General features: G+C 38.2%; 1 long non-coding RNA gene across 2 annotated transcripts in view; it reads right to left on the reverse strand.

Moving 5' to 3' along the window:
• LOC125923386 (uncharacterized) overlaps positions 1-24,532 on the reverse strand; it is a 167,958-nt gene extending 143,426 nt beyond the window's left edge. Inside the window, exons 1-3 of one of the 2 annotated variants that reach the window (XR_007458018.1) lie at positions 24,414-24,532; positions 12,951-13,093; positions 727-836 (exon numbers count right to left, since the gene is read on the reverse strand). This is a non-coding gene — a long non-coding RNA (uncharacterized LOC125923386). The remainder of the gene's footprint in view (positions 1-726; positions 837-12,950; positions 13,094-24,413) is intronic. The other variant, XR_007458019.1, reaches the window with a different exon arrangement.
• Between the last annotated feature and the right edge of the window lie 272 nt (positions 24,533-24,804).

A 24,804-nucleotide genomic window follows, 5' to 3' on the forward strand; every position in this document is an offset into this window, starting at 1 on the left:
TCTGTGTCTCCCCCATCTCTCTGACCCTCCCCCACTCACGCTCTCTCAAAAATAAATAAACGTTAAAATTTTTTTTTTGTTAAATCTATAGAGGGGCGCCTGAATGGCTCAGTTAGTTAAGTGTTGAACTTTGGCTCATGGTTCATGGGTTCAAGCCCTACCTCAGGCTCTGTGCTGACAGCTAAGAGCCTAGAGCCTGCTTCAGATTCTGTGTCTCCCTCTCTTTCTGCCCCTCTCCTGCTCACACTTGGTCTGTCTCTCAAAAGTAAACACTGAAAAAAAAAGAATTTTTTTTAAAGCCACTGAGTGCTCTTGATAACAAGCTTTGTGCTGTATTCACAGAAACATTTCTTCAAACTCACACCGATCTCTTCAGAAAGTCATCCAGATGCAAAATAAAAAAAAAAAAAGAAAGAAAGAAAGTCATCCAGAGTCACAGGGTATGATCCTTTAACTGTGCAAATCCATCTAAATGTATTTCTTCATCTTGACAACAAGGATATCATAAAAAAAACTCTGTCAAATGTCTTCCTAAATTTCAGATAGCCTATAACTATTTTTCCTATAACCTTGACAAAAAAAAAAGAAATGGAACTACTTAGTGATAATATATTATCAATGACCCTGTATTAGATATATTTTATGGTGCCCCCTTTATAATAACTTCTCCATCTGCCTTATAAATACTATGATCTAGATTTTGCTTGGTATCCAAATTAAACTTACTGGATTTATAGATTGTGGAATTTACTTGTCTTTTTCTCTTTGACAGAAAATGAACTTCACCTCCAGGAAAGATGCAGTAGATTATGGCAGGTCAGTGTTCCTCTTTGCAACTAGGGAAAAAAAAACAAATAAATTACAAAAAATTATATGTTTAAAACATCATAGGGATGCCTGGGTGGTACAAGTGTTTAAGTGTCCCACTCTTGATCTCAGCTTGGGTAATGGTCTCGCAGTTCCTGAGTTTGAGCCCCGTATCGGGCTCTGCACTGACAGTGTGGAGCCTGCTTAGGATTCTGTCTCTCCTTTTCTCTGCCCCTCCCCCACTTGTGCATATTCTCTCTCTCTCTCTCTCTCTCAAAATAAATAAATAAACTAAATTTTTTTTTAAATAAGAATACTGTAACAAGTGTGGAGTCAGTAAGGACTGGAACTAAAATTTCAGAATCCAAAGAGCCTTTCCTCAGAGAGACGGCAACCACCAGCCATTTTCTTTCCTGAGGTACTTAATAGTCCCAAAACAGGCATGAGGATCAAGGCTGGCCCCTGGAGAGGAATTCTATCAAGGAAAAAAAAAAAAGAAGTTGTAAATTTTGAAGCTTCACTTGTATTAGAAACTAGAGAAGCCCTAGATAGAAGATCGGTTTTTAGGAAGCATCAGTTCTGGAGTTCTGAGGCAGCATGCAAGACTGGAGGGGCTAAGCTGGAAAGGCAGAGGAAAACCTTTCACAGTTTCTTGGTTCTTTGGATTAAAGTATGGTAAGAGTACATTCTACGACTTATCTTGTTGCCCTTAAGACATTTACAAGATTTTGAAGCTGTATAGGGCAAGAACCTTTTAAAGAGCTATGCTCAAAACACCCAGTGGTCAGAACTGAATCCTCCTAATATGTTAACACCAAGGAGACAGAGACACACAAACGATTTAACCCAGGGATAAACCACAGGTAAACTAGGTCTTAGAAAAACTCTAACCCAATCCCAACATAGATCATCCATGACTAGACTGAAGTGATGTGCCCTTCAAACTATTTACCTAACAGAATAAAGTGAGCACTTTCTTTAATGGAAAATAGCATCATCTACAGCCTCTATGGTTCTTTAACTCATATTGTCATACAACAAAACTTTGCTACGTATGGGAAGAGTTAGAGAAATGTAACTTCAAGTAAACAGAAAAAAAAGAAGACAATTCAGATATTAATCACAATAAACAAAAACTTAAAATATACTTTTATGAGGCAATCGACAACCTGTAAAGGCAACCTACAGAATGGGAGAAAATATTTGCAAGCCACATTTCTGATAAGAGATTAATATGCAAAACACTTAAAGAACTCACACAACTTAGTAACAAAAAATCAATCCAATTAAAAAATGGGCTTAGGACTAAATAGGTATTTTTCCCAAAGAAAACATAAATGGCCAACGGATACATGAGATGTTCATCATCACCGATCATCAGAGAAATGAAAATCAAAACCACAATGAGACGTCACCTCACAGCTGTTAAAATTGATGTCATCAAGAAGACAGGAGGTAACAAGTATTGATGAGGATGAGGAGAAAAAAGGATCCTAGAGCAATGCTGAAGGAAATGTAAATTGATGGGAATGTAAACCAGTTTGGAAGCTCCTCAAAAACTTTAAAATAGAACTACCTTATGATCCAGCAAGCCCACCTTTGGGTATATATCCAATGGAAATGAAAGTGGAACCTCAAAGAGGTATTTGCACTCCATGTTTTTGCAGCATTATTCACAGTAGTTAATATATGGAAACAAGGTGTCTATCAGTGGATGAATGGATAAAGAAAATGTGAGACAAAAAGACAGACAGACACACACACACACACATACACATACTGGAATATTATTCAGCAATGAGAAAAAAGATATCCTGCCATTTGTGACAATATGCATAAACAGTGAGGGTATTATGATAAGTGAAATAAGTCATACAAAGAAAGACAAATACTGTATTATCTCACTTATATGTGGAACCTAAAAATAATGAACTTACAGAAATAATAGAATGGTGGTTACCAGCAGCTGGGGGGAAAGGAAAGGATGCAGAGATGTTTGTCAAAGGGTATAAACTTCGGATTAGAAGATAAATGAGTTCTGAGAATCTAATGCATAGCATTGTGATTATAATTAACAATAATGTATTATATACTCTAAAGTTGTTAAGAGAATAAATCTTAAATGTTCTTACCACAAAAAAATAATGATAATTATATGATGTGATAGAGGTATATAGCTAATGTTATAGTGCTAATCATTTTGCAACATATAAATGTATCAAATCACCATGTTGTACATCTTAAACTTAGAAAATGTTATGTGTCAATTACATCCCAATAAAGCTGGGAAAAAAATATTTAATCTTTTATGGAAATGTGAAAGAATATAAAGAAGAGATAGATAAAAATATGACAAAAGTATGAAGAATTTGAATCTATAAAAAAGAAACAAGTAGACACATTTTTCTAGAACTAAAAAATACAATATCTGATATTTAAATTTCATTGTTTGTGCTAAATGGCACATGAGAAAGATACTAACGAATTACAAGACAAATCAATAGAAAAAATCCAAACTGAAAAAGAGAGAAAGAAAATAGTAGAAAGAAAAGTGGGGAGGGGAAACTTAAGAATAAAGTGTGGGAATCAGGTAAAATAAGAGAGAGAGAAAGCCCCAAAAAGAGAGGAGAACAAGAATGAAGCAGAAAAAAAAAAAAGCTGTAAATACTGAAAACTGATGAAAAATATCACAACAGATTTAAAAAAACACACACAGTAAATCCAAATCAAGGTAAATGCTTTAAAAAATCCATAACTGTGGGGCACCTGGGTGGCTTAGTTGGTTAAGCAGCCAACGTCAACTCAGGTCATGGTCTCACAGTTCATCAGTTTGAGCTCTGCATCAGCCTCTGGGCTGACAGTGCAGAGTCTGCTTGGGATTCTCTCTCTCCCTCTCTCTCTCTCTGCCCCTCCCTCTCTTGCATTCTGTGTCTCTCTCAAAATAATAAATAAATAAATAAATAAATAAGCTTAAATTTAAAAAAAAATTCTACTAAGCTTGTTCTTTGTATATTGCAGTGGTCTATGGACTTTTTGAATTGGGGTCAGGTGATAAATGACTTTGGCTTTGTGAGCCGTATGGACTCAGTTGCAACTACTCAACTGTACTATAAACCAGCCACAAAGACCATAAACAAACCAATGGGTGTAACTGTGTTCCAATAAAACTTTATTGGCAAAAATTAGCTAGATTTGGCCAGTCCATGGGCTATATCATTTGTTAATCCCGGTATGTAAGGCATCTTTGAGTTTTGGTTCATTAAAGTTATACTATTTTTCAGTCAAAATAGAAAGAAAGAAGTAATGCTAGAGAAAAAGCAATACTTTTGTGACACAACAGAAATTAAAAAGGAAAGCACAATCTGAATTTGTACACAGTTAATAACACAGTTTAAATATACATGAATTTAGAGGTACCTGGTTGGCTCAGTTAGTTAAGTGGCTGACTCAGGTCACGGCCTCACAGTCAGGTGAGTTTGAGCCCCACATGGCCTCTGCTGACAGCTGAAAAGCTTGGAGCCTGCTTCCAATTCTCTCTGCCCCTCCCCTGCTTATGCTGTCTCTCTCTTCCTCTCTCTCAAAAATAAATAAACATTAAAAAAAAGAAACAATATATACATGAATTTAGCTCCAAAATACATAAATACAAAAATTCAGCAAGAATATAAAAGATTTCAACAATATAATTAGCCAATTTGACCTAAGATAATAGATAATCTAACAATTAAAGAATGAATACTTTTCAAGTAACATTACCAAGGTGGTAGAGACCCCAGCCCCTGACACCCCACAAAGAACAACAATTAAACAGCTAATCATGAGCAAAACCAGAGTTCTGGGCTCCACTCAAGAAATTTAGGACACACAATAGAATGAAAAATCTGAGAATAGTCACACAAAAAGAGGAGGAGGACAGTTTCACTTTGCCTGCATCATCCCCTCCCCCAAGCCAGCACTGCTTAGCATCAAAAAGGAACTCCCCAGCTAGAAAGAGATTCCCTAACAGGGAGAGGAAGATCAGACTGAGCAATCAGCTTCCCCAGGCTTGTGGGGCACCATGCTTCATTTTTTTTTTTAATTTTTTTTAACGTTTATTTATTTTTGAGACAGAGAGAGACAGAGCATGAACAGGGGAGGAGCAGAGAGAGAGGGAGACACAGAATCTGAAACAGGCTCCAGGCTCTGAGCTGTCAGCACAGAGCCCGACGCGGGGCTCGAACTCACGGACCGTGAGATCATGACCTGAGCCAAAGTCGGACATTTAACTGACTGAGCCACCCAGGCGCCCCACCATGCTTCAATTTCAACCACCCAGATCAGAAAACCTGAGGTGTATAGAAATGTCTAAGAATAAGGAAGAAAAGCAGGGACTACCAGTAGCAGCCATGCAGCAGGAACAATCACCTTGCTCTATAAACACATACAGCAACTTTTGCCACTGAAGAGAACAAGAGCCAGCACTGACGCCATGGACCCCAGCAGATTTCACCAGCCTTGGCCATACAGGTATTCTCTTTTTCTGATGCCAGCCTTCCTTATTCTCTCCCTACTCCCTCCTTCTAGTCCCTGCTGCAACCCCAGAAATGGCCCAGCAGCCAGTCCCAGCCCCTGTACCTGTACAAGTTGACATCATCCTAGACCCCCATCAATGTGCAAGCACTCAGCATAGAGGGATGTGTGTTTGCGTATCACTGGCCTGATGCTCTTCACAATGTTCATGCCCAGGGGTGACTGCCCCCAACAGCTCTCAGTGCCCATAGTTGGCCCCGCTCTCGCTGCCTGCCCTGGCCCCCATCATAACATGTGTCTATAACTAGCCCCTGCCTCTACACAGGTACCTGCTGGTGTCCACAGCAAAGTATGTGCTTACCACAGGATCTGGCCACTATTACTACCTGTTCTGGTCCCTACCTACTGGACCTGAAGGCCCCACTGAGGAGACCACAGCACTTACAGCCATGGCAAACACCACAAGGTACTCACAAAGGACTACAGAGTTATTGATGCCGTAGACCTCAGTGGCCTGACCCAAAGAGATGTCACACCAAGGGCAATTGGGTGGCTCAGTTGATTGAGCATCTGACTCTTGATATCAACTCAAGTTGTGATCTCACGGTCATGAGATCGAGCCCCGTGTTGGACTCCACACTGAGCATGGAGCCTGCTTGGGATTCTCTTTCTCCCTCTCTCTCTGCCCCTCCCCAGCTCACTCACTCATGCATGCACTCTCTTTCTTTCCCTCAAAATAAATAAATATTTTTAAAAAGAGAGACATCTCACCTCTCAGATCCAGTGCCACCACACACTGAGTGCCCTGTACCACTAGACCCAATATCTTAGCATGATCCCACATGCTTCCACCCACAAGTAAAAATCTTCCCTTTCCTAAGTGAGTCCTTGAGGTTTGGAAGACGTGACTGCTTCTTCAAATGTGTAAAACACCTAAGAAAGGCTATATGGATTATTAAGAATCAGAGAAGCATGACTCCATGAAAGGAATAGAGTTAACTTGCAGTAGCTGAGCCCAAAGAAATGAAGCTGCAGGAAATTGCCTGACAATTCAAAATAATTGTTCTACTGATGCTCAATGAACTGTAAGAAAACATAGATACAATTTAATGATTTGAGGAAAATAATACAAAAACAAAATGAGAAGTTTAACAACAAAGATATAGAAAACACTGGGGAAAAAATACAGAAATCTTGGAGCTGAAGAATACAATGACTAAACAAAAGAATGACTAAGAATACAATGACTAAACAACAGAGAGTTTCAACAGCATACTGACCAAGCAGAGGAAAAACAAGTGAGCTGGAAGAAAGATCAACTGGAAATATCAGAGCAACAAAAACAAAAAAGAATCAAAGAGTGAAGAAAGTCTACATGATCTATGGGATACCATCAAAACTAACATGTACAAATGATTGCACTCCCAGAAGGAGAACAGTGCAAAAGGGGGCAGAAATATATTTAAAGAAATATGACCGAGAACTGTCCCAAACTGGAAAAGACACTTGACTACACTAATCATTAGGAAAATGTAAATCAAAACCACAGTGAGAAATCACCTCACACCTGTTAGACTGGCCATTATCAGAAAGACAAGAAGGGGCACCTGGGTGGCTCAATGGGTTAAGCATCCGACTTCAGCTCAGGTCATGATCTTGCGATTTGTGAGTTCGAGCCCCGCATTGGACTCTGTGCTGACAGCTCAGAGCCTGGAGCCTGCTTCGGATTCTGTGTCTCCCCTTCTCTCTGCCCCTCCCATGCTCATGCTCTCTGTTTCTCAATAATAAATAAACGTTAAAAAAATTTTTTTTAAGTAAAAAAAAAAAAAAGAAAGACAAGAAATAACAAGTGCTTGAGAGGATGTGGAAAAAGAAAACCCCTGTGACCTGTTGATGGGAATGTAAATTGGTACAGCTACTATGGAAAACAGCATAGAGGTTCCTCAAAAATTTAAAAATAGAACTACCATACCCAGCAATTCCACTGCTAGGCATATATCCAAAGAAAATGAAAACACAATCTCAAAAAGATATCAGTATTCCCATGTTCACTGCAGCATTTTTCACTATAGCCAAGAAGGATATGAAAATAACCTGTATCTGTCAATAGATAAATGGCTAAAAAAGATGTTGTATACTCACAATGGAATATTAGCCATGAGAAAGAAGAAAATCCTGCTATTTGTGACAACAAGGATGGACCTTGAGGGCATTGTGCCAAGTGAAATAAATTAGACAAAGGAAAACAAAATGTGGAATCTAAAAAAGCCAAACTCAAAGAAACAGGTAATTAATGGTGGTTACCAGGAGATGGGTCATGTTGGAAATGAGGAGGTCAAAGGATTGGTAAAAGAGTACAAACTTCCAGTTACATGATGAATAAGTTCTGTGGATGTAATGTATAGCATGGTGATGATAGCTAATAATACTATATTTTCTAGGAGACCAGATTTTAGATGTTCTCATTACAAAAAAAGAAGTGGTGATTATGTGAAGTGATAGAGGTGTTAGCGAACACTATGGTGGTAATCATTTTTGCAGTATATGAGTTTATCAAATCAGCAAGTTGTATACCCTAACTTACACAATGTTATGTGTCAGTTATATCTCAATAAATCTGGATAAGAAATGAATGCTTTTCAAATCCATATGAACATTTACCAAAATAGATACTAGGTCTTAAAGTAAGTCTCAACAAATTTCAAAGAACTGTAATCATACCAAATATATTCTCTGAGCACACTGGAATCAAACTGAATTAAAATGAAGTAGGGGCAATAATAGCATGTGCCATGCAGCTAAAGAAGTACTTATGGGAAACTTTTTATCTTTAAACAGACATTTGAGGGGAAAAACAGAATGAATGATTTAAGCATCTAACTCAAGAATGTAGCTAAAGATAGCAGTATTAAACCTATAGGAAGTAGAGGGAAGCAAGTAGCAAAAATAACAGCAAAAATCAGTAAGTAAAACGTAGACATACAATAGAGAAAAATCAACAAAGCCAGAAGTTGCTTCTTTGCAAAGATTAATAAACGTGACACAACCATAGTAAGATCAGTTAAGGAAAAAGAATACAAATAACCAACATTAGTAATAAAAGAAGGGACTTCATTACAAATGTTAGATATTAGAATTATAATAAGGAAATATTGGAAGCAACCTCATGCTAATAAATTTGACAACACAGATTAAATGGGTAAATTTTTGGGCACCTGGGTGGCTCAGTGGGTTAAGCATCGACTTCGGCTCAGGTCATGATCTTGTGGTTCGTGAGTTTGAGCCCTGCATTGGGCTCTGTGCTGATAGCTCAGAGCTTGGAGTCTGCTTCAGATTCTGTGTCTCCCTCTGTCTCTCTCTGCCCCTTCCCTGCTCAAGCTCTGTCTCTCTCTCTCTCTCTCAGGAATAAACATTAAAAAAAATGTTTAAAAAAGTGGGTAAATTCTTTGAACAGGAATATTTACCAAAACGCATATAAATAATAAATATATTAGTTTGTTTTCTATTAGCAAAATTGAGTTATTACTCAAAAGCATTCCCACAAAGAAAATTCCAGGCCCATGTGACTTCACTGATGAATTCTGTAATACATTTAAGGAAGAAATAATACCATTCCTCTGAACGCTTTCCAAAAACAGGAGGAAAACTTCCCAGCTCATTTTATGAAACCAGCTTAACCTCATTCAAAATCTGACAAGCAAAGGAAATTACAAGCTAATGTCCCTCAGAAAAATCCATAAAATATCCTCTATAAATTATTAGCAAAGTGAATCCAGCAACATATAAAACAGATACTACATCAGGACCAAGTGGGTCCCTCCAAACTGCAGCCCTCTCCCTGCATGTTCTAGGCTCTGGCTTGCTTTACTCTCTTGTACCAACCTCACAGGTTGTGATTTCTAATTCTGAACCACCTCAATGTCACATTTTTTGCTCTTTTAGAACTCTAATACCTGTGAAACCAATTCTCTATGCCAAGTATCCTCTGTTTAAAATACTCATTTATAGTCAGCTTCCTAACTCAATCCTGACTGATAAACAGTTAAAGAATATATACTTTCCTTTGCCTTTGACACTTGGCATATAATTCTCCCCCTAGCCCAAAGACCATCTACTTCATGTCTTCTCCAGCCTTGTCATACACAGAGATCATCAGCTAATACCTACATCTCCCTCTGAACTCCGCTTCAATGGCATGATCCCAGAGAACCTTCCTTCCTATACCCCTATACACCTGTGTGTGCCCCAATATAACACTCACCACTAAATTACTATTGCTTATTAACTTGTTAATATAGAGGTCTTTCTATAAATAGATGATAGATATCTATTACAACTAATAATGCATACCTATGTTACATATATTTACATATTATGCTATAAATACATTATATAGAGAGATATCAAGTATATAAAATTACATATAGGAGATACATGTATGTGTGTGTATACACACACACACACACACACATATATATATATGTATATATATATATATATATATCCTTCACATCCTTCAAGTACTCTGGCATTTAGCAGGGCACATGTTATTAAATAAATAAAGGAAAAGAAGGAAAGAAGGAAAAAACGAAAACTTGTTCCCAGTGCTAATCCTCAGCCCAATGGAAATGATGATTCCCAAGCTCTAATACTGAATACCTGGATTCATGAGTCATGTGCTTATATAGCTAATTCTAACAGATATCTGGCTTCTGGAGACACAGGATTATTAATTCATTAACAACTGTATGTTAGCATTTAAAATGTACCTGTTCATTTAATAGAGTTTGTGATAACATAAAAATACCTACAAATATAAATGTTTAAACAAAAAGTCCACAGTCACTGCCATGATTTCACAAGCAATAAAGTGAATGAGGTAAAAATTAATTTCTCCTCACCCAGCATAAATTGTTAATCAGTGTGGACAAGTGGAGGGACACTGGCTAGCTCCCAGGCTGAGCTAATCCTCTCCAGTGGCACATGCAATGACTTACCACAGAAAAATGTGATTAAGTGTATTACTTGCCATGCACCTGCCAGGGATCATCTGATGATTTCTCAGTCAGTGACCAGTAGCCAGGTTATCCTCAACACCACATTTGCCTTGCCACTCTCTAGAAGAAAGTTCAGGCAGAAGGGCTGTGGGCTTGGCAGCTGCTGGCTCAGAGCATGAAGCTGGGTGCAGAAGAAATTTCTTGGCCCAGCCCAAGTCCTTCTCTCATGAAGCCCTCCTTAGCCACCTCAACCCACTGACCTCACCTATCCTTGCCACCTATGCTGTTTGTTTAATGTGCGGATGCCCTTGGATTGTTATTTTCTTGCTGGATGCCTGTATGTTGCTGCCAGACCCTCCCCACTGTCCTCACCTTCCTCAAAGAGGAATATATTAAGCAATTAATGACAAAAAGTGGTGAAAGAGCACTAAAGGGCCACCATAAAGATATCCAACAGAGGTGACAGCAAAGGCAGAAAGAGGTGAGACAAATTGGGGAAAGGCCATAAACCAGGATACATCATCTCCCTAATCTGTTCCACCCACACATTTCAGACTCAGTATTTGTATCTTGGTTGTAGGAAATAATTCCTATGAAACTCACGCCCATTATAAATCAGATCTCACGCCTGAAATCTCCTAATACACTGGGTCCCTCTATTGTGTAATGAGTTGTGTTGTCTGCTTCTGTAATAGCTTTTCCCCCACTAAATTCTAAACTTCATGAAGGCAGACTTCGTCTCTACCACACTCTTAGCACAGAGCCTGGCACATAGCAGGTCCTCACTATTTATTAATATCTAAATGGATGTGTGGGGGTTCTACATGAGAGTACTGTAAAATCTAAAGAGTCTTCGCAGTGCAAAGTGTTATTAGGCCTTTTGGTGAGGAGTTCTGAGAGGCTCTTTAGGGTCAAGATGTGTTTGAGGGGCATGCTGGGGGAGACAGCTTTCCTTCTTAGCAACAGGAGTGCCCGGGTAAGGCTTAGAGGAGAGAACTCAAAGTTCTAGCCACTCAAGGACTTTCCCAGACTTGAGACACTTAAGGACTTAAAGCAGAGATATTTACATTTGTTTCTATCTTATATATCCCCGTTCACAGTAGAATAAAGAGAGTTCAGAGCAGAAGCTCACATCAGGAATAAAGAAAGTGCATGTGGTTAGAACATTCCCTATATATTCTAAGACCCTACATTTTGAGCATGGAATATAGGAAACTTGACTATCTGATAAATTTTAAGTTTCTCAAGGGCAGGAGCTCTGTTTGCACTATATGGCCTTCCTTAAATCATTTTTTTCCAAATAATTTTCCATAAAAATTACATATTTATATAACATATGTATCATATATCATATATTTTATATTTTATACTATTTATATTTTATATATACTATTTATATATATGCTATGTGTACTGTTTATATATATGCTATATATTTCAATATGACTCATATTTTATATATGCTATATGATTTCAAAATAACTCATTTCAACAGAACTTAAGTATTTTAACAACCTATATCTCAAGTTATTTCTATAGGCTCAGAGGTCACTTGTAACTAAATGACCAAAGATTCTAGAGGAAGAAGTTGGCCAGTACTCAGCACTCAGACAGGAGTTCCCCCAGGTTATTAGAAGCGCCTGACAACTCAGGGGCTGACTGCCACTGCTGTTCCCATAGAAACAGACACCACATCTCAGAAACCCAGAGTGTGAGAGCTTAAACTTATCATTGTGGCAAAAAAAAAAAATTAAAAAATAATGCCCTATTTTCTTCTCACAGTCTGGAAATGGTGATTAGGTTAATAGACCCTGATCCTTTTTCCTGGGGGTATGTTTTTATAGAAATAAAGATAGAAGTCCTTCCTATTAAAACTTTTCTGCACCTATTCATTCCAAGCTGCATCAATACCATTTCTCCATCAACACTTCAAAATTCAATAGGACCCCAATCCAAGAGTTAAGAATTAGAATATTAAACCACACAGTCTGGATATGTATCCATTCATTTTGTATCACTTCACTATAAGCATTGTTCAAAACAGAAGGCTGGTATCTAATGAGCCAAGTCTTTATGCTGTTTGCATTCAGCAAATCAGAACTCTTTTGGAATGTTCATTTTTATAAGGCACATAGAATTTTTCAATATCTGTCTGTGCTTCAATGAAGCCATTAAGATAAAGATAAAACTCTGATCAGGCTAAAAATTGAAATCACCCTGGATTTAATGCATGTTAAGAGGTTAACTCTATTAGTTTCTCACTCTAAATAGAATATGCTGGAGTTTGTGGAAAAAATATGATTTATAGGCAAGCTTAACTAGCCAACATCTGTACTGCATAAACTGAAAGGCTAGGCATTCGTTTCCGTTAATGCTACTTGTATAACGAGTAAAATAAGTCATGATGACCACCTGGCTGACCATAATTTCACAGGCTGAACAAGGGAGAAATCAGCAATGTGTATCTTAACCAGGGGAATACAACTCTCTAGAATAAAGATACTGCAAATGTAAACATTATTCTCAGTGGATTTGGGAAAACAGACCAATTTCTGGTGTCTTGAGCACAAGAGAAAACCAAACACACAATTTCTTGAATGTAGATAAGAAAACTCATATATTTACTGTGTTACTCACCCCATGTCCAGTTCACTCACATGTCACATCCCTTAACCACCAACAACCAAGTCTTCATCGGCCGGCCTCAGGTCACTATGGTCTCCATCTGTCTTTACCACTCAACCTCATTCAGACAGCCATTCAATTGACAACTATATATTCTGTAAAAAAGTGCCTTGTTGGTTTATTTCATTTTACTAGGTATGTATCTCAACAACAAAAAAAATAACCTATTGAATGGGAGAAAATATTTACAAATGATATATCCAATAAGGTGTTAGTCCAAAATATATAAATAACTTACACAACAGAAAACCCCACAACACAAATCATCTGATTAAAATGAACAAAAGACATGAACAGACATTTCTCCAAAGAAGACATCCAGATGGCCAACAGACACATGAAAAGATGCTCAATATCACTCATCATCAGGGAAATGCAAATCAAAACTACAATGATTAACTCTAAGGAACAAGCTGATAGTCACCAGAGGAGAGGTGGTGAGGAAGTTGGGTGAAATAGATGAAGGAGATTAAGAGTACACTTATCATGATGAGCACTGAATAATATATAGAATTGCTGAATCACCACTATATTGTACACCTGACACTAATATAACATTGTACATTAATTATACTGGAATTAAAATTAAAACATACACATACACATGTGCGTGCACACACACACACACACACACACACACAAAGTAAGGCTTAATGATTACAACTACTGTTCTGGAAGTTGAAAGCTAAGAGAACAATTGTTACGTGGGACTGTTCATTGCTGAGGCAATATCAGAGTAAACCATTTAAAAGGAAGAGACACATTAGTCTGTTTTTTTCTCAGAAAGAGATCAGAGTCCCTATCACTGGCATATGGGTTTCTTTTGGTCAGACATTTCTATAGGTTTAATGCTGACCAGCTTTCTGTTAGTTACATTGATATTGCCAGACTCTTTATGCAGACATTGTTTACAGTGATAAATCATTATTGCAATTTGTCATTTTTGCTTATTGGCTTGAACTTGAGTCTCTCTCGTGTAGTGATGGTGGATAACTGGATTTTTGCATTCTACTTCCACAGAACGGCCCTTTGGGTTGCAGTTGAAGTCTCTGAGGTGGCACCAATAAATATCAACCTTCTTCCCAAACAGGGTTCTGAACAATTTGAAATATAAGAGACTGTAGATGGAAATGAAATATCAACCTTTATAGGGAAACAGCAGGGTTGGAAGACACATTCACTGAATTCCATCATCAGACACACATGGGGCCCTACCATACAGGGTAGGCATAGTCTGGTGGGAAGAGAGAGCAGAGGAGAACATTTGCCAGATCAGGGCTTCCTCCCTCCCAAGAAGATGAGTTGAAAAGAACATACACAATTAACCTAGTTACTAATTACACTTAATCTAATTTGCTCATCAGGATAGAATGAGGGAAGGGCAAAGTTAACCTAATTGAACTCTACAGGAAAAACAAACAAACAAAACAAAAAATAACTTCAGAATCAGAGAAGAAGCAGTCTCCTCTCCCAGTTACTAATGGGAAGAATGAGGAAAATCCCCCATTACAAAAGCTATCTCTAAGTAAACACACACACACACACACACACAGCTTGATTTTTCTCTGCCTACTTACAAACATGACTCAATATATCTAATAAAATAGATCAAACATAGGATACCAAGCATAAATATGTTTTCTGTCTTATTAGTTGTCACTTGTTTTGACCCCAAATTGGGAGAAGAATCTTGCTTCTATCTAGGGCCTCCTCCCCACACCTGCATAGAACCTCCACTCCAGGACCTTCCATTTTTTCTCATGAGTTTTAAATGCTCAGTAATAAAGAGAAGGTGTCCTGCTGAATGCATTCAGCAAAAATCTGAAAGCAATGGGTTTTGGCAATCTCTACACAGCCAAATGAAGCACTGGAGGGGTTGCCATACATTTTCAAAAACACTCACAAGGGAATGTCCTATTTGCAGTTGAATTGTGACAAATAAATCCTTTTCTAAATGTCACAAGCCTAGACTTAATGGAGTGAAACACATGCAAAATGGGTAGCGAAAATGACCAATTCTACTGCCCTCCAAACCAATACTTTTCCCCTCAACAATTGAAACAAACATTTGGAAACTTTGCGGTATAAATAGATGCTTTGCAAAGATTATTTAGAAAGCTCAGATGCACATAGATAAAATGTGGTTTGTCATGCAAAGTGCTGTTTGGCAAACTTGCTGCTGGGGAACACAAAATAGCCAGAAGTTGTTGTATTGTTGAATGGTCAGTGATTCATCACAAAAGACAGACCAAAAATTGCCCAGCCATGAAATATTCCAAATTTAATTCTTGAGGGGATGGTCCAAGTTGGCAAGTTTAGGAAGATCCTAAATTTATCTCCTCCCATGGACATACCAAACTGACAGCTACATATGGAGCAGCTTTCTAACAACAAAGGACAAAAGGGCCATGGTGGGATGGGTAGCAAAGGCAGAGATGCAGTCTTGAGAGAATCCCATCTCCCCTCCCCCCCCAGCCCGTGCAGGGACCCATCGTCAGAAGGGATCTCCAAATGTGGGAGCCTCTTCCTGAGGAACAAGGGATTTGGCCACCAACCTGTCACCTCAACCCTTGAGATCTGCATCAGGGTGATGAGACCCCAAAACATCTGACTTTGAAAAACAATGGGGCTTACATCTAGGAAGCCCAAAATACTGTAGGGAAATAATATACCTCTCTTAAAGTGCTTACATGCAGACTCAATTGCCTTGGGGCACAGCACAAAGCAACCGTTTGAAAGATCCCTAGCCTATTTGTGAAGGAGATCCTTAAAGTGTCTGCCAGAGGGGCAAGAGCCTGTCAGGACCCCTGAGAATGGAGGTGCTGGCTGGCATAATTTCTGCACTTTCTGTACATTAGCGCCAGCAGGTGCACACAATTCATTCACTCTCCCGATGATCTGCTAAAGCCAAACAGTTCCTGCACTCCCCACCTACCTCACAGAAGCCTACAGGTGTGCACAAACCACAAAAGGGCCTCTCCTAAATCACCTGGCTCTGGTGATTAGGTGGTTTTTGTTCCAACGTCCCAGAGGACTGTAACAATCAGAGAGTTCTTGGCAGGCTCCCACCTCCAGGACACAACACAGATAGCAGACTGAACACACCCCAGCCTTCCTGGGAAAAAGGCCTACTCACATGTCCTGGAGTTTTATCCTGAGAAGCAGGCTTCAGGTTTGCCACAAATCTAGAACCTATGGAGGTTCTCTCAGGGAATGTAGGTAGGCCCAGGTACATCATCTTTGTGCTTTCCCTTGGCCTCACTACAGCTTGCTGGTGCCTCCCAGAAAGGAGCTTATACACTCCTCTGGAGCCCTGATTTTTGCAACTGTCACCTAGAAACACCTCCAGATAACGTGGAGGGGAGGCCAACAGGGTTTACGATTGCAGTCCAACAGGACTACATATTTTGGCATATTTTAAAAGCTGCAACCTGAGGGTATGGTTTCCGATCAGCCTGAAACTAGGTGCTAAGACCCTCCCTTTGAAACACAGACAGGTCTCCCCGACTCGCAACACCCAGGACAGATCAAAAATAAATCAGACTGCTTAGACCACCACAAAAGTTCAAGAAACAACCAAAAATGTTGAACAACAAGCTTCATCTCCTACACAAAACCACTCCTCCAAGACTGGGAGAGGTAGGTGTCCCACTTAAAACATAGAAACAAACACAGAGAGTCATGCAAAATGAGGAAACAGAGGAAGATGTTCCAAATGAAAGAGTAAGATTAAAAACTCAGGGTAAAAAACTTCATGAAACAGATAATTTATCTAAAAAAGAGTTCAAAGTAATGATTATAAAAATGCTCACCAAACTTAGGAGAAGAATGAACACAGTGAGAAGCTCAACAAAGAGAAAACATATGAAAGTATCAAACAGAGGTCACACAGACTGTAAGTGAAGGGACAGAAAAAGATGTTCCATTCAAATGGAAACCAAAAGAAAACTGAAGCAGCTACACTTAGACAAAACACACTTTAAAACCAAGACTGTAATAAAAGACAAGGAAGGGTATTGCATAATTACAAAGGGGTTAATCCAATAAAATAATACAAAATTTGTAAATATTTATGCACCCAACATAAGAGTACCTAAATACATAAAGCAAATATGAACAGAACAAAGGCGAGAAATTGACAGTAATACAATAATAAGAGAAGACTATAATGCCTGCTTACATCAATGGATAGATCATCCAGACAGAAAATCAACAAGAAAACACTGGTCTTAAAGGATACATTAAACCGTATGGACTTAGTAGATATACAGAGAATATTCCATCCAAAAGCAGAATACATATTCTTCTCAAGTGCCTATGGAAAATTCCCCAGGATAGGTCAGATGTTAGGCCACAATATAAGTCTCAATGCATTTATGAAGACTGAAATCACATCAACCATCTTTCCCAACCACAATGATATGAAACTAGAAATCAACTATAAGAAGAAGCCACAATGAAATACCATGTTCCACTGTCAGAGTGGCTACAACCAAAATATAAAAAAATAACAAGTGTTGGCAAGAATGTGGATAAAAATGAACCCTCATGCACTGTTGGTGGGAATGCAAATTGGTACAATCACTGTGGAAAACAGTATAAAGTTTCCTCCAAAAATCAAAAATAGAATTACCATATGACCCAGTAATTTCCCTACTGGATATTTATACCCAAAAAATATGAAAACACTAATTCAAAAAGACATATACACCCCTATGTTTATTTCAGTATTATTTACAATAGCCAAGATGTGTAAACAACCTAAGGGGCCATCCATAGATGAATGAATAGAGAAGATGAGGGGTGTATATATGCAATAGAATATTAGTCAACCATAAAAAATAATATTTTGCCATTTGCAAACATGGATGCACCTAGAGGGTATAATGCTAAGTGAGATAAGTCAGTCACACAAAGACAAATACCGTATGATTTCACTCATATATGGAATTTAAGAAACAAAAAAAAAATGAAGAAAGAAAAAAGAAACAAACCAAAAAAACAGATTTTTAAATACAGAGAACAAGCTGGTAGTTGCTAGAGGGCAGGCGTAGGAAGGGGGATGCTGAATTACATAAAGAAGACTGAGAGAAGAGTTACCGTGCTGAGCGCTGAGTAATGGAATTGTTGAATCGTTATTTTGTACACCTGAAACTAATATAGCACTGTATATGTACTTCAGTAAAAAAACTGGAAAAATCACAAATATGTCAAAATTAAACACCATGCTACCAGACAACCAATTGATCAATGATGGGATCAAAAAATATCTTGAGACAAACAAAAAATGGAAATGCAACATACCAAGAAGTTGGGTGGCTCAGTCAGTTGAGTATCTGACTCTTGATTTTGGCTCAGGTCATGATCTCACAGTCATGAGATCAAGCCCCACGTTGGGCTCTGTGCTGAGCATGAAGCCTGCTTAAGATTCCATCTCCTCCTGCCCCTCTCCCCCACTCAGGGGCGCTCTCTCTCTCCCTCTCTCTTTCGCTCTGTCTAAATACAATGGGGGGGGGGGAGACAGTCTCTACAATCAATGGTAGTGGAAAATTTGACAGCCACATGCAAAAGAATGAAATTAGACTACTATCTTGCACCACATACAAATATTAACTCAAAATGGATTAAAGACTTGAATGTAAGATGTGAAACCATAAAACTCCTAGAAGAAAACAGATAGTAAGCTCCTTGACATCAGTCTTGGCAATGATTTTTTGGATCCGACTCCAAAAACAAAGGCAACAAAAGCAAAAATAAACAAAAGAAATGACATCAAAATAAAAAGCTTCTGCACAAACAGGAAAGGAAACCATTAACAAATGAAAAGGCACTCTACTGAGTGGGAAAAAATATTTGGAAATCATGTATCTGGTAAGGGATTAATCCAAGGGATTAATAATCCAAAATAAACTAATATAACACTGTATGTTTTACTTGAAATTAAAAATAAAGTTAAAAGGGGGGGCACTTGGGTGGCTCAGTCAGCTAAGTGTCCAACTTCAACTCAGGTCATGATCTCATGGTTCATGAGTTCGAGCCCTGCATCAGATTCTGTGTCTCCCTTTCTCTCTGCCCTTCCTCCACTTGCTCACTCTCTCTCTCTCTCTCTCTCTCTCTCTCTCTCAAAAATAAGTAAATATTAGAAATATTTTTTAAAAATTAAAAAATAAAGTTAAAAGGTAAAAAATAAATATAAAAACTCATAAACTCAAAAGGAAAAAACCCCAAACAATCCAATTTAAAACAGGGTAAAGGATTTCAATAGACATTTTCCAAAGAAGACAAATGGCTAACAGACACATGAAAAACTGTCAATATTGCTAATCATCAAGAAAATGTACATCAAACCCACAATGGATATCACCTTATACATGTTAGAATAACTATTACCAAAAAAGTGTTGGCAAGGTTGTGGAAAAGAAGGAACCTCATTCACGGTTTGAAGGAATGTAAATTGGTGCAACCACCATGGAAAACAGTTTGGAAGTTCCTCAAAAAATTAAAAATAGAAATACCATAAGACCTACCAATTCCACTACTAGATATTTATCTGAACAAAAACTTTAATTAGAACTGTAATTACCCCTATGCTCATTGCTGCATTATTTACAATAGCCAAGATATGGAAACAACCTCAGTGTCCACTGATTGATGAATGGAATAAAGAAGATGTGGTATATATACACAATGGAATACTACTGAGCCACAAAAAAGAATGCATTCTTGCCATTTGCAATATGGATGAACCTTGAGAGAATTGTGCTAAGTGAAATAAATCAGAGAAAGACAAATATCGTATGATTTCATTTCTATATGGGATCTAAGAAACAAACAAACAAAACACACCTCACAGATAAAAAGAACAGAATGGTGGTTCCTAAGAGGCAGGACAGTTGGGGATAGGCAAAATGGGTGAAAGGGGTCAAGAGGCACAAATTTCCTATTTTAAAATAAATACGTCAAGGGGATGTAAGTCACAGCATGATGACTATACTTAATAACATTGTGGTGCACACCTGAAAGTTGCCAAAAGAAAAAGTCCTGAAAGTTCTCAACACAAGAAAATAAACTGATTAATTAATTGTAACTCTTGAAACAGGAAACAAAAGATCATAGTTTTGAAAGAAGATGGAGGGAAAGAAATAAAGAATTTAGTAGTTTTCATGGCCCTGGGTGAGCTTGAGCAAACCCACCATTTTCAAAGAGGGCAAGGTACTGTTATGGTTTTATGACTATGATATTTCACAGAAGATTCAGCAAAAGATTCAAGAAAACAAGACCCGTACGTGTTGTCTACAATGAGTATTTCTACAACTAAGTACTAAGTATGGTACAAAATAAGTGCTCAATAAATTTCTCCAGCCATTTCTTTTTCATTTAAAGCCTACATGATCTGCCCCCTGCCATTCTCTCCCCCCAGCACCTCCTCCTTTGCCTTTTCTGCTTCTGCCACATTACCAACCTGCTGCTACTCAAACACACAAAGCACAATCCCATCTCAAGGTCTCTATGTTCACTCTGCTTTCAGATACCCACATGGTTCATTCTCTCAAGCCATTGAGATCCCATTATCTCACACAGGTATCCCTGAACAGCCCATCTGAAAGGTGAGGGCCCTCCCACCCACCAAACTACACTATATCCCTTTATTCTGCTCTATGCTTCGTAGTACTGATCACTCCCTAACATATTATATGGTGTATTTGTTTATTATCAACACCCCCCACTATAATGTGAATTTCATGAGGGAAGAGACTTGGATTTGCTGAAAGTCTTTAGAAACCATCTTGCATAAACATTAGCTCAATTAATTGGTGGATAAACCTTTCCCTATCACTACGTTTCAGGGGAACTTTTTAAACTGCATGTAATTGGATTGTATTTTTTTTAATGTTTTATTTATTTTTGAGAGAGAGAGCGTGAGCAGGGGAAGGGTGGGGGGGTGGGGGGTGGGGGTTGTGGACAGAGGATCTGAAGCAGGCTCTGTGCTGACAGCAGCGAGCCCAATGCGAGGCTTGAACTCATGAACCTTGAGATGATGACCTGAACCAAAATCAGATGCTCAACCTACTGAGCCACCCAGGTGCCCCTGGACTGCATTCTATTATCCAGTGAAAGAATCTCTTCCTACTCATAGCAGCTTTGATAATGAACACTGTGGTGTTATTGATAGATATGAATTTATTTCTACCATCTTATTTTGTTTCTTAACCATGCAATTTATTCGTTTCCTGTTTTCTCCTTTCCTAACTTTTTGGATACACTGAACTTTAAAATTTTCTTTCCTCTACAAATTTTGGATGCTTCAAGTCTCTGGCTTATTTTTACTTCCTAAATTTTTTTCTTTCAAAGTTGGTCTTCCAGCAACATGTGATTATTTAATTAAATAATATAATACAAAGATGAGAAAGTGAGAATTCTAAGATGACTCTCAGATTCCCATCTCCTGGTATATAAACCCTGAATAATCTCCACATCTTGAGTGTGGACAGGAACCATGAATATGATGGACAATTATTCATTTGATTAGGTTACATTAAATGACAAAGATAACTGGATAGTCACTATAGTAATTATGTGACATTATATAAAAAGTCCATCTTAACAGACTAGAAAATACCAGGCAGAAGAAGTAAACTGCCATCTTGTAAGAGCACCACATGGTTAGGACCTGAGAAAGGCCTCTAAGAGCTCAGAGTGAGTAAACTATGGCAAATATCCAACAAGAAAATGGCTTCAGTTCTATAACCACAAGTAACCAAATTCTGTCAACCACCTGAATGAATGAGCTTGGGAGAAAACTCCATTCTGTGGATGAAAATGTAGCTTGAGTTTGTTGGCCTTGTGAGACCCTGAGGAGACAGTCCATACATACCATGCCCAGATTTCTGATCTATAGAATTGTGGGTCTTGTTTTAATTCAGTAAGGCTATAGTGATTTGTTATGCAGCAATAGTAACTAAAGGTTTTTGGCCTGAGCAACTGGAAGTATGGAGCTGTGCTGAATCAAGATGGCTAAGACTGCAGGACACGGCGTGGTGTATGTCTTCTCATCTAATAGGAGAGATAAGCTCTGAGAGAGATGACATAAAATATTCGCAGAACCAGAAAAAACTGTGAGGAACAAACAGGTCTCTGTTGTAGAATTCTACCCATAAAAACTTTAGGAACACATTTGTCTATCTGATCCTTCACTGTTCACTCAAAAAGTTGATTCATAGCTAAATAATGGAGGTGTTTTCTCAAACAAATGGAAATGTGCTTAAGTGGAATATAAAACTGATATTACTTTTTTCTTAATTCTTAAGCAAATATGCTGCCCTATCCATAGAATTAATTTACTCTAATATGCTTTCAGAAAGGTTTCTTTTATTGTCTTATGAATAATGTAGGCATGCTGTAGGCTTTTGACACTTGATGGCAACCACCCTAGTATTGGCCAAAGGATAAATGCTTCTGTTGGTGGCCTCAAAACTACCTACAGGTCCAAACAGCAGCTGACTCATCGTAACCTACACACAAACCACACCCCTGTCACCTTCCTGAAATGACACACACTATTCCTACCCCTAATATATGGGAAGCATCCTTCACTATCCATTCAAGTGTTTGAAAAGATAGCTGTTAAATTTGATGAGTGTGTAGTAAAAAAAATGTAACCTTGCCCAATGAGTGGTCTTGCCTCTGCCCTTGACTCCTGGGAAGCAAGCTCTAAGCCACTGGCATGTCCTCACTGATAAGAGTGTCCTTGTTTATCTGAACCCCAGCAACTACCAATAGTCCAGCCTTGTGACTTGCGGTGCAGGCTTTGGGTAATATGGTATCAGCTCAACCTCCAGAGGAGCTGAAGATTGAGGTTAGTCAACCATGTCTACATAACCAAGCCCCATTAAAAAACCCTAGACACCAAGGCTCAATGTTCCAGAGGAACACGTCACAACATACACACAGCTGACAATGCTCTGTGCCTAATGTTACTGATCATCCTAGGTGGAGCTAATGCTGCCATGACTCTGTTAGGAGAGGACAACCAGCAGAGCCTCGTTGTGAGCTCTCCTGTACTCTGTCCCATGTGTCTCTTTCCTTGACTGCATTTAGTAGGTTTCTTTTCGCTGTGATAAACTCTAAGCATGAGTCTAACAGTTTTCAGCAAGTCCTGTGAATCTTTCTAGCAAATTATCAACTCTGCAGATGTTCTTGGGTAGCCCCAAACTTACAGTTAATGTCAGAAGTAAGGGAAGATTTGGGGCAACTTCCCTAATCCTGCAGATATGACAACAGAAACCACAAATTATAAACAGACAAAACTTTCAGTCTTTACAAGGAACAGTAAATGAATAAATTACCTAAGAATATTCCCTTGGGAAAGTTCAAAAACACAGACCTCTCGCTTTTTTAATTTAGAACTTAATTTGTAAAGATATCACACCTTGGCTAGTTTTGCATCAGTATTTATAAGTGTTATAAGAATATAACCAATAACACTTTCATTTCTAAAAACATGAAATATATACAATACGAATAATAGTAAAAATGACTGGAATATAAACAACACCTTCTGAAGCAAGATATTTGACTAGAGCATATCAAACTTTAAAGTTCATCAATTTTTTTTAATGTTTATTTATTTTTGAGAGACAGATGGAGAAAGAGACAGAGCACGAGCGGGGGAGGGGCAAAGAGAGGCACAGAATCCAAAGCAGGCTCCAGATTTTGAGCTGTCAGCACAGAGCCCCATGTGGGGCTTGAACTCACAAGCTGTGAGATCATGACCTGAGCCGAAGTCGGATGCATAACCAACTGAGCCACCCAGGTGCCCCTAAAGTTCATCAATTTGAGACACAGAGAGCTATTTTTTGACTAGCTTACTTCTTCACCTTAAGAAGTAAATAACCTTATATACAATCTAATAGCACAAAAGCACAATGTGACTAGAGCTTTGTACTATTTATTTTGATTTTTCCCAATATGATCTACATTCCTAGGCATCATATTTCCAGAAAAGTATGTTTGTTCAGAATGTTTTCAAAAAGTAGAATAAAATATCCCAAGAAAAGACACTATCTGGGATTTTCTGACTCCAACGATGAATCCAAAGTCTCTCATCAGTAGTTATCATCTGAGATTCAGGCAGGGATGAAATGTTACGATCAGTACAAATGAAGGGCACTGCTGAACTAAACTCACAAGCCTGGTATGACATTGAGTCCTTCAATATTATCAGTGTACACTTAGATCTGAAATTCACACGATAAAAGGCTTTGATGTTCCCTTTTATGTCTCAAAACAGTGAGAAGCCTAGAGCAAGAGAGAGTGCCTTGCATAAGCAGGGACAAGAGATATGAGACATGCAAAGAAAACAATCTGAAAGACAGGTAGGGAAAAAGGCATAATCAATATTAACTTTGTAGTTACCTTCATTTACGCTGGTTCTACTTCACCCTAAAGCTTGCTTTCTAACAGCTGAAAATAAAGAAGAAAATATTGTCTTAGTAATCCATAAACAGTTTGGGGAAATTTGTTAGTTTAGGTAAGAATCAATTCTGTGATCACAGGTATTAGTTTTTAAAACTGTTAACTGAGCCAACTTCACCACCGGTATGAAAGATAAGTCCTTACGTGGCAATGTATCTGTGAAAACAGGATGAAATGTCAGTAAAAAAAAAAAAATCCCTTAACTTAAACCATGCTATTATTCTTAATAATAATATAAACTATTTGGACTTGTTCAGTTGCTTTTCTTTATGAACATGAGTTTAAATGTCACTATGATATCTAAACTTACGAAAAGTAAGAAAACAGGAAA

This window comes from Panthera uncia, chromosome B1, assembly GCF_023721935.1.
Source record: "Panthera uncia isolate 11264 chromosome B1, Puncia_PCG_1.0, whole genome shotgun sequence".
Classification (NCBI taxonomy): domain Eukaryota; kingdom Metazoa; phylum Chordata; class Mammalia; order Carnivora; family Felidae; genus Panthera; species Panthera uncia.